This window comes from Oryctolagus cuniculus, chromosome 5, assembly GCF_051225735.1.
Source record: "Oryctolagus cuniculus isolate XC-2025 breed Fujian yellow rabbit chromosome 5, ASM5122573v1, whole genome shotgun sequence".
In the NCBI taxonomy this organism is placed as follows: domain Eukaryota; kingdom Metazoa; phylum Chordata; class Mammalia; order Lagomorpha; family Leporidae; genus Oryctolagus; species Oryctolagus cuniculus.
In genome coordinates this window covers 43,857,467-43,874,899 of record NC_142871.1, presented here as the reverse complement: position 1 = coordinate 43,874,899, position 17,433 = coordinate 43,857,467, and the positions used below count along the sequence as shown (strand labels likewise).

Below are 17,433 nucleotides of genomic sequence, written 5' to 3'. Positions count from 1 at the left end.
GAAATATATTGCTGTTATAGAAAAATATGTTGCTAAAATATGCATATATCTCAATGCTGTTTTCTATAAAATTGAGTAGTCAGAGCATACATTTTTGTACAAGTGAAAAACAATTTCTAAAAATCTGACTTCCCCCCAAACCACCCTGGGTAAAAAGACTGGGACTGGCGCTCTGGTGTAGCAGGTAAAGCCGCTGCTTGCGAAGGCGGTATCCCATATGGGTGCCAGTTCGTGTCCTGGCTGCTCCACTTCTGATCTAGCTCCCTGCTGATGGCCCAGGGTAGCAGCAGAAGATGGCTCAAGTGCTTGGGCCTCTGGGCCCACGTGGAACACCTGGAAGAAACTCCTGGTTCCTGGCTTTGGCCTGGCCCAGCCCCGGCCATTGCCACCATTTGGGGAGTGAACTATCAGATGGAAGATTGCTCTCTGTATCTCCTTCTCTCTCTGTAACTCTCAAATAAATAAATAAGTCTTAAAAAATGACTCAGGGCATGCTAAGGAGCTCTGCTAAAAAGAAAAAAAAATAATTGGACAACCTTTTGGCTTTGGGAGTAATCATAAACAGTGAAGGACTGATTTCATGTTGAAGTGATAGACATGAAAATGAGATTCAAGCCTTTAGAAATCCTGCCTGTTAAAGTTTTCCCTCTAGTGTCCCCACCTGAAAGAGCCTGTCTCTAGTCACCTGATAGAAAACCAAAGCTTGTGTCTGTGGCGTGTTCACTGAGTAAACTTGGGTTTCCTTTGGAATTTGTTTCGTCCCAGCCCTGCCTGCAGTGAGCCTTTTCACAGGCATGGTTTGCACGTGGAAGCTAAGACCCTTGCTGCAGTGGCACAGTGCTCAGCTTACCATGGTTTACAACACAAAAGCTACATGAACCAATATGCTAAATGAAAAACAAAGCTGCCCAAGATAGCCAGGTTCTAAACCTTGGGACCTGAGAATGTTACCTTTTGTGGCAGAAGAGCCTTAGCAGATGGGATTAAATTAAGGATCTTCAGGTCAGAAGATTGGTTTGAGTTATCTGGTTGGGTGCTGTAGCTCCATCACGGGTGTCCATAGGGGAGGGAGACAGAGGGAGATTCAGCTGTGACTAAGGCAGTGTGACCTTGAAGCCAGACGCTGTGCTCCTGGTTCTGAAGGTGGAGGAGAGGGCCACAGGAATGCAGCTCTCAAAGCTGAGGAAGTCAAGAGCCCCCCCTTCAGTCTGGCAAATCCGACCGCAGTCCACTGATCTGAACTGTAGGAGAGGAAGTGTGCTGTTTTACATCATCATGTTTGTGGGAATTTGCTGTGACAGTCATAGGAAACTAACACAATGCTAGTTGAACTTTACATGGGTATTTCAAAAAGCTCTTGAAGGGGCTAATGTTCTAATATTGTGGCTCAATGGATTAAGCCACTTCTTGCAACACCAGTATCTCATATAGAAGTGCACATTCAAGTCTTAGCTGCTTTGCTTCCAATTCAGCTTCCTGCTAAAGCACCTGAGAAAACAGCAGAAGAGGTCCAGTAGAATTCCTGGCTCCTGGCTTCAGCCTTCAGCCTTACCCAGATCTGGCTGTTGAGCCATTTGGGGAGTGAACCAGCAGATAGAAGATTTTTGTATATTTCTCTCTCTCTCTCTCTCTCTCTCTCTCTCTCTGTCACTCTGCCTTTCAAGTAAATAAATACACCTTTGTTTTAAAAACGTTCATGGAAAATACATATGATGAAAAATATATGCATGGAGTTCAGTTTTCTTTGCAGCACAATGAATTTGCCTGTTAATTTCATTTTTTTTCATAAACTTTGTGAAATACCCCCGTGTTAAATTAGCCACATGCATAACACTGTTGGAAAGCAAAAGGACATAAACAGCTTCCAGATACTTTGCCACTACTTAGCATTATGTTATCTTCTGTGTTGCAGTGTTTATCAACTTTTTCTGGGTTGATAAGCAATAAAATTCCTAACATTTAAATATAGAATTTACGGGACTTTGCTGATTATTCTTAAACAACACAGTGTTCTGATTACCTGGACCAAGTTTCCTGACTTTCTTCCTCTGTAGCTGAGGTGTAGATCACCATTGTATAAGCTTTCAGTTCTAATTCATCAGTCTAACTTTTAGAAAAGGGACCTAGATTCCCATATGGAGTATGGGAGTACTGTATGTGTAACACAGCCTGTCCTGTTTCACCACTACCAGGCCAATGTTCTACACACTGTGCATCTGTTTTGTGGCAGTGTCGCAGTAATCCTGGTACTGTGGTGGTGGTGGTGGTGGGGTGACTCGTAAAGTTCTCTGACATGTCCAGCATGAACCACCCAAGATTCTGCTTGGAGAGTGTGAAATTGTTTGCATCTGTTTCTGGCCCTGTGCTTTGGTTACTTGAGGTCCCTAAAATTACCTGAGCCCAGCACTGTTTCAGTAGCACAGGGAATCCTGGAAAAGGGAAATTGGCTTTTTGTGGCTTGCCCCAGATCAGCACTGTTTTCTTATTGATCTCTATTAGAATGTGGTTGTCCTTGAATCCAAAGGCAATTCAGTTAAGTGTATGTGTAGCTGTGTGGGAATATACCACTAGTTATTGAACTCAAAACCAAAGAGTTGCTCTTCTTTTCTGTATCAGTTCTGTGAAACCAAAGTAGAAAAAGAAGAATGTACTAGAATTAGGTACATCTATAGATATTTCCAGTGGTTGTTCCTAAATTTTTTGTTTTTATTTGACCATGATTCCAAGAGTTTTCACTGAGGGAGTGTGGTATATATGTATGTATTAACAGTTGTTCTTCTCATGTCTAAGTTTCATTTTATTTGGCACATTTCACAAACAGGGATTTGCAGTAGAAACTGAAAACTCAGCCTCTCTTTATATCACAAAATAAAAATGCATTGCAAGAAGTGATATTCTTCTAGAAATAATAAATAGCTTTGCACTGGTGACTTCATTCACAGCAGGGTTAAATAGCATTAATATGTACAGGGAGGGAAAGAATGTGAATTTATCTTAGTACCTGGGATTTATCAAATAACTTCTTTCCTGGGTTATATATGTTGTGTTTTATGTTCTCTAATTTACTTAGATCCTTAGAAATCTCCAAGTGTACCAGCAGCAGCACAGCAAATTAGGAAGTTCTGGTTCCTGAGCTCTGGTGTGAGCCAAGCACAGGCTCCGGTTAACAGTAAAGTTAGCTTTCTGCACACTATTTAATCATGTGAGCTTACTGTTTTTATTTCAAGGACAAGGACACGAGGCTCATACTAACATGCCAAAGATGCACATCCAAGGAGCAAAATAGGATTTAAACGCAAGTGTTTTTGCACAAAACACTGAGCTTTAGTACCTGTTTCTCTGAGTCTGCGGGTAGCAAAAGTGATCAAACAAACAGGAAAAAAAACAGCCAGACTCTGAAGGTCAGAACAGTGCAGTGACCAGGTTGCAGCCTGAACGGCCAAGGGCGAGATCCAAAAGAAGGCTCCCCTGAGAGAGATGTAGCGGCTCTGCCTGTTTGGGGGAAAGAAAGGGCGTTGGTCTGCAGTCCAGGAATTCACTGCAATAGCTGAATCCCGAGAAGGAATAAATCACTGAGCAAAATCATCTTAGGCAAAATGTTTCCATAGCTGTAGATACTACATTTTTTCTTGTTTATTGACCTTATCTTTACCAAAGTAGAAGATACTTGAGTATCCAAAATCCAACATCAAATTATATAAGTGTAAAGTCAAAGTTCTTCTCTTCCCCTACCCACTGACCAACCATTTGCCCCTCTACACCACCAATCCTGTGTACATACATCTGTATGTTTATATTGTGATTAGTTTGGGTGAGAGGCTTACCTTATTTTTCTCCATAAAAATGAGGTCATACTGTACTACTATTTTATGGATTTTTTTCATGATATTGCATTGTATCTATGTCTTTTAATGCAAGTACTCATATTTCCCTACAGATAATTTTAAGGAGAAATTTTTTTTTATTTAGTAAATATAAATTTCCAAAGTACAGTTTATGGATTACATTGGCTCCCCCCCACCATAATTTCCCTCCCACTCGCACCCCTCCCATCTCCCACTCCCTCTCCCATTCCATTCACATCAAGATTCATTTTCAATTATCTTTATATACAGAAGATCGATTCAGTATATACTAAGTAAAGATTTTGTCAGTTTGCGCCCACACAGAAACACAAAGTGTAAAAATACTGTTTCAGTACTAGTTATAGCATTACTTCACATTGGACAACACATTAAGGACAGATCCCACATGAGAAGTAAGTACACAGTGACTCCTGTTGTTGACTTAACAATTTGACACTCTTGTTTATGGCGTCAGTAATCTCCCTAGGCTCTAGTCATGAGTTGCCAAGGCTGTGGAAGCCTTTTGAGTTCACCGACTTCGATCTTATTCCGACAGGGTCATAGTCAAAGTGGAAGTTCTCTCTTCCCTTCAGAAAAGGGTACCTCCTTCTTTGATGGCCCCATTCTTTCCACTGGGATCTCACTCGCAGAGATCTTTCATTTAGGTATTCTTTTTTTTTTTTTTTTTCCAGAGTGTCTTGGCTTTCCATACCTGAAATACTCTCATGGGCTTTTCAGCCAGATCCAAATGCCTTAAGGGCTGATTCTGAGGCCAGAGTGCTATTTAGGACATCTGCCATTCTATGAGTCTGCTGTGTATCCCGCTTCCCATGTTGGATCATTCTCTCCCTTTTTTATTCTACCAGTTAGTATTAGCAGACACTAGTCTTGTTTGTGTGATCCCTTTGACTCTTAGACCTATCAGTGTGATCAGTTGTGAACTGAAATTGATCACTTGGACTAGTGAGATGGCATTGGTACATGCAGCCTTGATGGGATTGTATTGGAATCCCTGTCATGTTTCTAACTCCACCATTTGGGGCAAGTCCGATTGAGCATGTCCCAAATTGTACAAGGAGAAATTTTGTTTTAAAGAACCATACTGGGGGCTGGAGCTGTGATGCAGCAGGTTAAGCCACAGCCTGCAGTTCTTATAGGCTCTGTTTCAAATCTTGACTGCTCCACTTCCAATCCAGCTCCGTGCTAATGCACCTGGGGTAGCAGCAAAAGATGGCCCAACTCCTTGGGCCTCTGTACCCATGTGGGAGACCTGGATGAAGCTCCTGGCTTTGGCCTGGCCCAGCCCTCACCATTGTACCCATTTGGGGAGTGAACCAGTGGATGGAAGATCTCTCTCTCTGTCTGTCTGTCTCTCCTTCTCTGTCTCTGTAACTCTGCCTTTCAAATAAGTAAATGCATCTTTAAAAAAACTAAAAGAACTATACTGCCCTCATGATTGGTCAGTCATGTATTAGTGTATTAATTTGAGAGAGATAGACATTCCCATTCCCTGGTTCACTCACCAGATCCCTGCAGTGGCCATGACTGAGCTGGGCAGAAAGTGGGAACCTGGAAATTCAATCCCTGTCTTTCATGAGGGTGGCAGGAACCCAAGGACATGGGCCACCCAGGGTCTGCATCAGTCAGGAGTGGAGCCAGACATCAAACCCAAGTACTGTGATATGGGACACAGGCATCTTAACCACCAGGTTAAACACCTGGATTTTTTTTTTAAGATTTATTTATTTGTTTGAAAGTCAGAGTTACACAGAGAGAGAAGGAGAGGCAGAGAGAGAGAGATGATACCGGTCACGGAGGGGAGGGCGGTTGCTGGAGCGAGTCTTGTGGGTTCTTTTCCTCAGCTTAGTATGGAAATAAAAGGCCATGAAACAGTTTGCAAAGAGACAAACTTTCATTTGATTGGCAAACAATAGAGAAAGCATCTGGTCTGAGAGGAGACCAGGCGGAGTGCCTGAGCAGGACACTGGCTTTGAGGAAGTGTCCCGAGTTTTTAATGCATTACTCTCTGTTCATTGGGTTATCTTATTGGGGGTGCCCATTGGACAGAGGGTCTTACATACATATGTTGATTGGCTTGGGGCTCTTAGCTCTGGGTGAAACATTGCAGCCACCCTAAAGGTGTGATTTAAGGCCACAAGGTCACTCAGGATAGCCTGGATCTCCTGGAACCAGTCTGACTTTCCCCAGGGGCTCAGCCCCCTCCTCTGCTAGCTCTGGGTGAAAGATTTCACCCACCCTGAAGGTGTGATTTAAGGCTGCAAGCTTGGGGCTGGTGCTGTGGCATAGCGGGTAAAGCTGTCCTCTGCAGTGCCGGCATCCCATATGGGCGCCAATTCAAGTCCTGGCTGCTCCACTTCCGATACTGCTCTCTGCTGTGGCCAGGGAAAGCAGTAGAAGATGGCCCAAGTCCTTGGGCCCCTGCACCCATGTGGGAGACCCGGAAGAAGCCCCTGGCTCCTGGCTTCGGATTGGCACAGCTCCGGCCATTGTGACTGATTGGGGGGTGAACCAGTGGATGGAAGACCTCTCTCTCTCTCTCTCTCTATCTCTCTCTCTGCCCTCCTCTCTCCGTGTAACTCTGTCTTTCAAATAAATAAATAAATACTTTAAGAAAAAAAAGGCTGCAAGGTCACACATGCAGCACAAGAAGCTGTTAGTGGGGGAGATGCCAGTTGGCCTGGAGACAGGCTGTGCAGCCGCAGCTAACAGTTTGCTTGAGAAGGACATTCTACCTTTGTCTGAAGGGGCCCACAGACCCCAGCCCCACTGGCTGGCCTCAAGGGAGAAAGGTCTTCCATACAGTGGTTCATTCCCCAGTTGGCTGCAACAGCCGGAGCTGCACCAATCTGAAGCCAGGAGCCAGGAGCGTCTTTTAGGTCTCACACATGGGTGCAGGGGCCCAAGGACTTGGGACATCTTCTACTGCTTTCCCAGGCCAGAGCAGAGAGCTGGATTGGAAGAGGAGCAGTCAGGATATGAACTGGTGCCCATATGGGATGCCGGCACTGCAGGTGGTGGCTTTACCAGCTATGCCATAGGTCCAACCCCTGGATATTTTTCACTTTTTTCCTAGAGCTGGTTAGTCCCAGATTGTAGACCACTGTTTGGTGGGAAGTGGAGAAACTGTGGTTTTGTTTTTTAATAAATGTTGTATATGAAGGGTGTTCTGTCTTGACTTCTGAACATTCCCTTTTCTGGCAGCTCTGTCTTGGAAAGAAAATGTAATCAGATATAGGGAAGTACAAGACTCTTGGGAAGGTTTAGTTTGGATTTTTTTTTTTTTAAATAGTAACAGCTTTAGCACATTTCCTATCTTCTCAGCCAAGTGTAAACAGCTAGAGTCAGATAGGACCTTGAAAATCATGTCAGCCTCTTGGCTTTGTTTACTTAGAAGTCCCAGAGAGTATATCCTATTTCCTAAGAAGGTCAAAGAGCTGCTTACCCAGAGCCAAGGCCAGAACCCAAATCTGGGGTCACATCTTCCTGTGAGTGCATACCCTAAGACACCCACTGCATTGTCAATCTAACTGCCCCCAAGTCAGCCATTAAATTTCTGTAGTCGAGGTCATTTTATTTTAAAGGCAAGGTAAATATACACCATAGAGTACTTTACAACAGGCAGTACAGGGAGGCCCAGGCAAATTGGCTCCAACCTAGGTTTGTGAATTCCTGTTGCACAACTCAGCTTTGCCCTGTGACCTGGGGAAATGGCCATGGTTTTTCTCAGCTTTCCTTTTCTTATCTGTAAAACAGAGATAAAATTTCCTACGTCACTGGGCTTTAAGTAGCATAGCGTGATATTTGTATAGTACATAGCATAGTGCCTGATTCCTTAGTCAACTCAGTAGCTGATGCTAGAACAAAGCTCTTTCAACCTCTTCATAATAGCTTTTCGAAAAAGTGAAGCTCAGTTTTTAAAAATTTGACAATACTTGTAAAAGCATTCTTACAGTAGAAAGGAAACTTAAAGGACTATATTTTTGACAAAATTCTTGAATACCTATTCTACAGGGTATACAATTCAAAAGGTACAATGAAAAGTAATTTTTCTTACTAACTCTTCTCCCATCCCTAGGTAATAACTTTTTTTCCGGAAACTCACTTAGCCAATTTTTTGTGCATTATCATTGAGTTTATTTTTTTTACCTTATGTAGCCTCGTTGTTGTTGTTTCTCCCCAAAGAAACCTTTTATTTAATGAATACAAACTTCATGCATTTCATAAGTACAGCTTTAGGAACATAGTGGTTCTTCCCACCATACCCACCCTTCCACCCACACTCCCATCCCTCCTCCTCCTCCCTCTCCCATTCCCAGTTCCATTCTCCACTAAGATCCATTTTCGATTAACTTTATACACAGAAGACCAACTCTATACTAAGTAAAGAGTTCAACAATTTGCACACATACACACACACAAAAACTGTTCCTCAACAGTCGAGACAAGGAGTGTTCAGTCGCTGTATCTTGAAGTTAACGTCTCTTCTTTTTTTATTTTTAGAAACTTAATTAGCTTTAACGAAGTACCCAATAATGATACATCTTTTGCAAGCACTTAAACATAATTATAATACAACTCTTTGAGGACAGAGGTCCTGCATAGGAAGTTAGTACACAGTGACTCTTGTTAATTTAGCAATTAACACTCTTATGTATGATGCCAGTGATCACCCAAGGCTCTTGACATGAGCTGTCTAAGCTATGGAAGCCTTTTGAATTCACAAACTCCATCAGTATTTAGACAAGGCCATACCCAAAGTAGAAGTTTGCTCCTCCTTTCAGAGAGAAGTACATCCTTCTTTGATGACCACTTTTTTCCACAGGGGTCTCACCCACCGAGATACTCCTTACCCTTTGCTTTAGTCATTGCTATTAGGGCTAACAGTTATTCTAGGTCAGTACTGTCCAGTACTTTCTGTGATGATCCAAATGTTCTATTTGTACACTATCCAGTACAGGACCCACTAACGTGAGTCAGTTGAGCTCTTGAAAAGTTTTTCTGATAATTGAAGAGCTGAATTTAGTATTTTTATTTAAGTTTAATTAAATATAATAACCATTGGTGACTGGCTAGTGGCTACTGTATTGGACAGTGCCATGCTGAATACTTATGTCTGTGACATAGAAATGCTAATTTACATTAGTTTTAAAAGTTTATCATTCAGTACATTTTCAGTTATATAGGGCTAATATATTTTATATCAGATATCTAAATAAGGAGATGGGAGTTTGTTTTTGAGAACATGTTGCTTATCTGAGAAAGCTGTGAAATGGGCAAACTTGTAGGAGAGCAGATCTCAACAAGACAAGAATGTAGGCTCATTCATTCAAGAAATATTTATTGAGTTGCCAGTGTGTACTATGCATAGGTCCTGGAGGACAGCATTAACTTTGCCCTCATGAAGCTTTCATTGCATGTGCTAATAAAAGCCTCATCACTTGGTGCTTTTTTTAAAAAAAAATTATTTATTTGAAAGTCAGAGTTACACAGAGAGAAAAGGAGAGGCAGAGAGAAAGAGGTCTTCCATCCGCTGGTTGACTACCCAGTTGGCCACAGTGGCCGGAACTGTGCTGATCTGAAGCCAGGAGCCAGGAACTTCTTCCGGGTCTCCCACATGGGTGCAGGGGCCCAAGGACTTGGACCATTTTCTACTGCTTTCCCAGGCCACAGCAGAAAGCAGTATCGGAAGTGGAGCAGCCAGGACTTGAACCAGCGCCCATATGGGATGCTGGTACTGCAGGTGGTGGCTTTACCCGCTTTGCTACAGCACTGCCCCAACTTGGTGCTTTTTTAAAAAAACAAAGTATTTATTTATTGAAAAGAATTACTGGGGCCGGCGCCATGGGTCACTTGGTTAATCCTCTGCCTGCAGCACCGGCATCCTGTATGGGCGCCTGGTTCTAGTCCTGGTTACTCCTCTTCTAGTCCAGCTCTCTGCTGTGGCCCGGGAGGGCAGTGGAGGAAGCCCCAAGAGCTTGGGCCCCTGTACCCACGTGGGAGACCGGGAAGAAGCACTTGGCTCCTGGCTTTGAATCGGTGCAATGAGGTCCGTAGCAGCCTTTTGGGGAGTGAACCAATGGAAGGAAGACCTTTCTCTCTGTCTCTCTCTTTCACTGTCTATAACTCTGCCTGTCAAATAAATAAAAAAAAAAAAGAAAAATAAAAGAATTACACAGAAAAAAGAAGAGACGACGCATACACACACACACATGCACACACACACACGCACATCTTCCATTTGTTGATTTGCACCCCAGGCCAGGCCAAAGCCAGTAGTTTCCCCCAGATCGCCCATGTGGGTGCAGGGGCACAAATACTTGGACCATCTTCCACTGCTCTTCCCAGGCAATTAGCAGGGAGCTGGATCAGAAGTGGGGCAGCAGTGGTGCCTATACGGGATGCTGGCGGGCATTGTGGGTGGCGGCTCTATCCACCAGGCCGCAGCACTGGCCTCTACTTGGAGCTTTTCCATGGTGAGCTCCACTGCATATCAGTAAGCCAAGGAAGAGACCTCTACAGAGACTCAGAAAGGAACTTGCACAAGGCTGTGGCTTTGGTTGCTGTCAGTGCCCTGAACTCATTTCCTTTAGTAAAAAGAAAAGCTTCAGAGGAAAAGCAGTTTTCCTTCAGCTACTAGAAACGATTTCATCAGCAGTTACTCTGCTAGCTCTGGGCTGGGCCCTGGAAGGAGAAAGTCTGCATGTATTCTATGGTATTGCCATCATTTTAATGTAAAAAAGCCAGCAGATCCCAGTATAGCAAAGCTCCTTCTGCAATAGTCCATCATGCAGTCCTCAGCTTCCTCCTGCCCGGCGCTGGGGTCAGCGTTTCCTGAGAGCATGGCCCCCAAGCGCCCGTCTTCGCTCCTTCCTCACGCGAAGAAGCCAAGAGCAGCTCCTGGCTCGAGGCCGGCGGACACATCGGCCTCTCGGGGTTTGTTGACCAGAGAAAAAGAACAACAAGAAGCAATTGAACATATTGATGAAGTACAAAATGAAATAGACAGACTTAATGAACAAGCCAGTTAGGAGATTTTGAAAGTAGAACAGAAATATAACAAACTCCGCCAACCATTTTTTCAGAAGAGGTCAGAACTGATCGCCAAAATCCCAAATTTTTGGGTACCAACATTTGTCAACCATCCACAAGTGTCTGCACTGCTTGGGGAGGAGGATGAAGAGGCGCTGCATTATCTGACCAGAGTGGAAGTGACAGAATTTGAAGATATTAAATCAGGTTACAGAATAGATTTTTATTTTGATGAAAATCCTTACTTTGAAAATAAAGTTCTCTCCAAAGAATTTCATCTGAATGAGAGTGGTGACCCGTCTTCGAAGTCCACCGAAATCAAGTGGAAATCTGGGAAGGATTTGACGAAACGTTCAAGTCAAACGCAGAACAAAGCCAGCAGGAAGAGGCAGCACGAGGAGCCAGAGAGCTTCTTCACCTGGTTCACTGACCATTCTGACGCGGGTGCGGATGAGTTAGGAGAGGTCATCAAGGATGATATCTGGCCGAATCCATTACAGTACTACCTGGTTCCTGATATGGATGATGAAGAAGGGGAAGGAGAAGAAGATGATGATGATGATGAAGAAGAAGAAGGGTTGGAAGACATTGATGAGGAAGGCGACGAGGATGAAGGGGAGGAAGATGAGGATGAGGATGAAGGGGAAGAAGGGGAGGAGGATGAAGGAGAAGATGACTAATAGAAAACACTGATGGATTCCAACTTTTTTTTTTTTTAATTTTCTCCAGTCCCTGGGAGCAAATTGCCATCTTCTTTTTATTTTTTTCCCTCTTGTGCTCAGTCTCCCTGTTTTTGAGGTCTCTTTTCTCTACACCATGGTTCTCACCTTATTGTGGGGAAAATACCTGAAACAGAATACAATGGGAAAAGAATCTCTACCCCTTTCTGTTCCAAATTCATTTTATCCCTCTCGTCTCGACAAAAACTGTATGGAATCAACACCACCGTGCTCTGCGGGAAAAAGAAACCCTCCTGCTCCCGGCTCTGCTGGAAGCTGGAGGGTGCCAGGCCCCTGTGTAGTAGTGCATAGAATTCTAGCTTTTCTCCTCCTTTCTCTGTATATTGGGCTCAGAGATTACACTGTGTCTCTATGTGAATACGGACAGTTAGCATTTACCAACATGTATCTGTCTACTTTCTCTTGTTTAAAAAAAGAAAAAAAAAACTTAAAAAAACGGGGTTATAGAAGGTCAGCAAAGGGTGGGTTTGAGATGTTTGGGTGGGTTAAGTGGGCATTTTGACAACATGGCTTCTCCTTTGGCATGTTTAATTGTGATGTTTAACGGACATCCTTGCAGTTGAAGATGACACTTTTAAATAAAATTCTCTCCTAATGATGACTTGAGCCCTGCCACTCGATGGGAGAATCAGCAGAACCTGTAGGATCTTATTTGGAATTGACATTCTCTATTGTAATTTTGTTCCTGTTTATTTTTAAATTTTCTTTTTGTTTCACTGGAAAAGAAAGATGCTCAGTTTTAAACGTTAAAAAAAAAAAAAATAGTCCATCATGCAGTTCACTAGGCAGCTCAGACTCAGAGCTGAGCCCCACTGCCTCATTCTGCCACTGAAGGAGGTCCGGATGGTGTGTTCCCCTTTGCTTCTGGCCTTCCCCTCATCTCGCCCAACGGTGCTTGCTTCTTAGCATGAACAGTGCATTACAGTCTTTGGAAAAAATCTTATGCATTTTGAATATGTATTATTTTCATAACATAAATAAATAATAATAATATAGTATATATTACTATAAGTCCAGACAGAGAGATGAGGACAGCCTTTACTGATTGATGGGAGCAGAGATCAAGAAGTAAAGGTGAATTTGAGAGGGGAAAATTTAGGGGTGAGACTGACAGGGCTTGGGAGGGGGTTGAATTAAAAACATACTTCTTTTATGTGATTGTGACCTATTTTAATGAAAGACAAATGCACCATAACAAAATATAGGTTTTTTTTTTTAAACTTGTATTCACGCGATCAGATGTTAAATCTTTCATTGCTCATCAGACACTCATCTATCTGGTTTACATGATTTGCCAGGTATACTTTTAGTTTCCAAAGTAAAAGTATGCATTTGGGGTCATTAAAAAAGCTTGGATGAAATAAGGAGAGTTCATTTCTCTGCCAGATATATATATATATATTTTCCAGTTTACCTACCACTAAATGAAGGGATTACAGATCTCTACTGGGGAGTTGTCTTACTGTGAAAAATGTTGACTTGAAAACAAAAGAGAAGGCCTTTCGATGAAAGCCTCTAAGGGGACTGTTTGGAAAGTGTTCCCTTAAAGCACTTTGCACAGTTCAGCCCTTGCTTCCCCTTGGACGAGCTGTTAAAAATCTATCTCTATGCTTGGGAGAAAGGATTTTACAGACAGCTTCCAGAAACACATGTCTGATTTTCAGTTGCAAGATCAGAGTGTTCTGGTTATATTGATCCCCTCTGGAGAGACAAGTTCTCAGGAGTACTTAAAGTCAAAACAAAAGATGCAGCTGATTGTAGAGTTTCCCAAGTATCAAAGGGTCCTCTGTTTTCTGCGAAACAAATTGGCTATTGCTGTTTCTCTGGCGTTTTTTCAGAAGTAGCAGCTATGTTTGGCTATACGTGTTGACAATAATGGTCTGTATACAAAAGGGGAGAAACGAATAAAACAATGCAACCCATTTTGCTGCTTCCATGTGTGAAAAATCAGTCTTTAATGAGATGCCCCCAGACAGTGCTGCTCTTCACCAAAACACATGCCCCAGATCTGAGTGAGTTTAATTATCGAGGGGACAGCGAAATGAGGACGTTCAAATCGAGTTAAGGTGGAAAAATTCGGAAGGTTGAGAAGCAGTATCTCTTTTCTCTCCTCCTGAAAGGAAGGATTTTTGGGAAGGGAGCACCATGGTTCATCTCCAGCATGCTGTTGATCAGCAAGTGTTCAGGGAACTCAGTGGACGCACACACAGCCAGCATTTCAGGAACAAAGATCATCTCTTGGCACAGGCAAACCTCTCTGCATGAAAAGATCTCTCTATGTTATCTCGCTACCGCACCTTAATTTTAGCCCCATCCCATACTCTGGGATAGGAGAAAGCTTGTGTCGTGAGGAGCATTATTTTACTCAGCGTAGTGAAGAGCCTCCTTCTCTTCTAAGGGGAAACAGTTTAAAATTGGAGGATAGAAGATACAAGTGTGTTTACTGAAAATAATCCCCCTTTGGGCCAGTGCCACAGCTTACTTGGCTAATCCTCTGCCTGCGGTGCTGGCACCCCAGGTTCTAGTCCCAGTTGGGGCGCCGGGTTCTGTCCCCGTTGCTCCTCTTCCAGTCCAGCTCTCTGCTGTGGCCCGGGAGTGCAGTGGAGGATGGCCTAGGTTTTGGGCCTTGTACCCACATGGGAGACCAAGAGGAAGCACCTGGCTCCTGGCTTTGATCAGCACAGCTCACTGGCTATAGCGTCCATTTTGGGGGTGAACCAACGGAAAGAAGATCTTTCTCTCTGTCTCTCTCTCACTGTCTAACTCTGCCTGTCAAAAAAAAAATCCCCCTTATGAGTATCTCGTGTCATTTGGTTTGTGAGTTTTTTTTTTAAACTTGCAAACGTAAAAAGAAAGTTAAATAAGAGATGGAGATTGTACTCAGCTATGACTTGTTTCTACCTCTCACGTCTCCTAGGCCACATGTTCATTTACTAGCCAGTGAAAATCTAAAAAGCTGGCTGCCCAGTGTTCGACTTTGTTGAAATATCTTTTTAAAAAATATTTATTTATTTATTTGAAAGTCAGAGTGACAGAGAAAGAGGGAGAGACAGAGAGAGAGAGAGAGACAGAGAGAGAGAGGGAGGGAGAGAATGAGAGAGATCTTCCATCTGCTGGTTCACTCCCCAAATGTCTGTGACACCTGTGTCTGGGCCAGAGTGAAAATACAAGGTTGGAACTCCATCTGGGGCTCCCACATGGGTGGCAGGGCCCATGTCCTTGGGTCACCTGCTGCCTTACCAGGCACGCTAGCAGAGAGCTTGATCAGAAGCGAGCAGTTGGGACTTGAACTGGCATTGGATATAGGATGCCAGTGTCTCTGGCCACAGCTTGACCCACTGCACCATGAAGCTGGCCCCTACTGAAATATTTTATAGAAGATGAGACCAGAGAATGTCATATATTTTATCATGCTTAGTTTGCATGCAATTATGATTGTATTAGGGGTATTTTACTATTTCTGTTTGTATGTTGATATTACCTCAATTAATCATAATAAAAGACCCTGGTAGTTAAGGAAATACAATTTTCACCATTTAGTATATAAGAAAAACACTGCTCTTGCTGTATGCCATAATTTTTGATATGTTGTGTGTTCATCTTCATTTACTTTCAGGGATTTTTTTATTTCCCATTTGACTTTTTTCTATGGCCCACTTTTTATTCAGGAGCCTGTTGCTCTATCTCCATGTGTTTTTATATTTTCTAGAGTTTCTTAAGTTGTTAATTTCCAGCTTCATTTCATTGTGGTCAGAAAAGATACATGGTGTGTTTCAAATATTTTTTTTGTGTGTGTGTTTGTTGACACTTGCTTTTTGGCCTAACATATGGCCAAAACATATCAGGTCCTCAGCCTGACGTTAGAGCTCTCTTCAGGTCAAAGCCTCCGGGAGGGACCTCTCTAGATGGTCAGATTGGTTTGTTTAGCATTCCAGAGCAAAGCAGCGTAAGATCAAACCTTAGTCACGTAGTATCCTAAAGTTACCCCGGCTTTCTACTCAAATGTTTCCTTATCCTTTGCCCAACATCAAACTGTGCAGATGCCCGAGAGAGCAGAAGAAGTAGAAAGGGCTAAGAGGAAGCTCACTGCTAGGCACTTTCTATCCAGGCATGGGGGAAGAGGTCCTAAATACAACACATGTATGTGTGAGCGGAGTGCGGCATGAATCAGAGGCCCAGGCCCTTGTTCACAGAGACTTTACATTGTGATGAGGCAAAAACGTTTTCAAGAAGGACTAACAGTACAGAGTGACGCATCCATTAATTACACAGCTGAGCATCAAGTAGAAAATGTTTCGAGTTCCTGGACTTCAGTGAATTATGAGAGACTTCATCTCTTGAACATCTTTGACTCAGGAAGAAGGAGGTGAAAAGTGTCAAGTACGTTACCTAATGTATCAGTCGGCTCTTGTGTTAATAATCATGGTAATTATGCTGTGTCACTTCGGCGTTTTCTGTCTCAGGAAATGCACGTTTTTCTTCACCACTCCTGTCATGTGTATAAAGGAACCAAATTGCTCAGACCTGATCCACTTCCCATCTTACCAGAGTGTTATACTGTGTGTGAGCCAATTAGGAAGGACTTATTTGTACAAATGAACTTACCCATCAGTCTAAAAGGGACCCTGAACACAACAGAAGCACTTTTTCTTTCTCTAAAGATTTATTTATTTGTTTATCTGAAAGGCAAGAGAACTTTCATCCACTGACTTACTCCCCATCTGGCCACAACAGCCAAGACTGGGCCAGGCTGAAACCAAGAGCCAGGAAATCTATCCTGGGCTCCTGTGTGCAGGGCAGAAGCCCAAGCACTTGGGTTATCATCTTTTGCCTTCCCAGGCAGAAAACTAGATTTGAAGAAAAGTAACCAGGATCCAAATCAGCACTCCAGTATGGGACGCTGGTGTCAAAAGTAGTGGCTTTACTCATAGCAAGAGTCTTGGGTGATTGCTGACATCATAAATAAGAGTGCCAATTGTTAATCAACAACGGGAGTCACTGGGTACATGCTCCCCACGTAGGATCTCTGTCCTTAATGTGTTTTACTATGAAACTTAAAAACAACACTACTAGTCGAACAATACCCTATACCTTGTGCGGTTGTGTGAGTGCAGCCTGTTGAAATCCTTGCTTAGTATATACTAAGTTGATCTTCAGTATATGAAGGTAATTGAAAATGAAACTCGATGAAGGGCGGGATGGGGGGGGGGCCGCGGGAGGGAGGGAGGTTTGGGGGGGGAAGCCACAACAATACACAAGTTGCACTTTGTAAATTCACATTTATTAAAAATAAATAAATAAATAAATAGCTATATAACAAACAAAAAAAAAGAAAAAGAAAAAAAAGAACTTAATACTTTACCCTTTTAGTATTTTTTATGTTCTACTTAAAACTATTGGTTGAACTCTGTAATTAATACACAATTACTCTTAGGTGTTTAATTAATGCTATAACTAGTACTCAAATAGTATTTTACACTTTGTGTTTCTGTGTGGGTGTAAACTGTGGAAATCTTTACTTAATATATGCTAAATTGATCTTCTGTATATAAAGATAATTGAAAATTAATCTTGATGTGAATGGAAGGAGAGAGGGAGTGGGAGAGGAGAGTGTTGTGGGTGGGAGGGAAGTTATGGGGGGGGAAGCTATTGTAATCCATAAGCTGTACTTTGAAAATTTATGTTCATTAAATAAAATAAAATAAAATAAATAAATAAATATATATATATATAAAAAGTAGTGGCTTTAACTTGCTGTGCCACGATGCAGGTATCACATTTTCTCCTTTCAACGTAAT

General features: G+C 42.6%; 1 protein-coding gene and 1 pseudogene across 9 annotated transcripts in view; both read left to right on the top strand.

The window, feature by feature from the left end:
- The window catches only part of NCOA7 (nuclear receptor coactivator 7), a 162,484-nt gene that overhangs the window by 57,937 nt on the left and 87,114 nt on the right, over nt 1–17,433 (top strand). The window lies entirely within an intron of this gene.
- On the top strand, nt 10,691–12,371 carry LOC100345495 (protein SET-like; annotated as a pseudogene). Its single transcript, XR_016233768.1, has one exon. The product of XR_016233768.1 is annotated as a protein SET-like (transcript).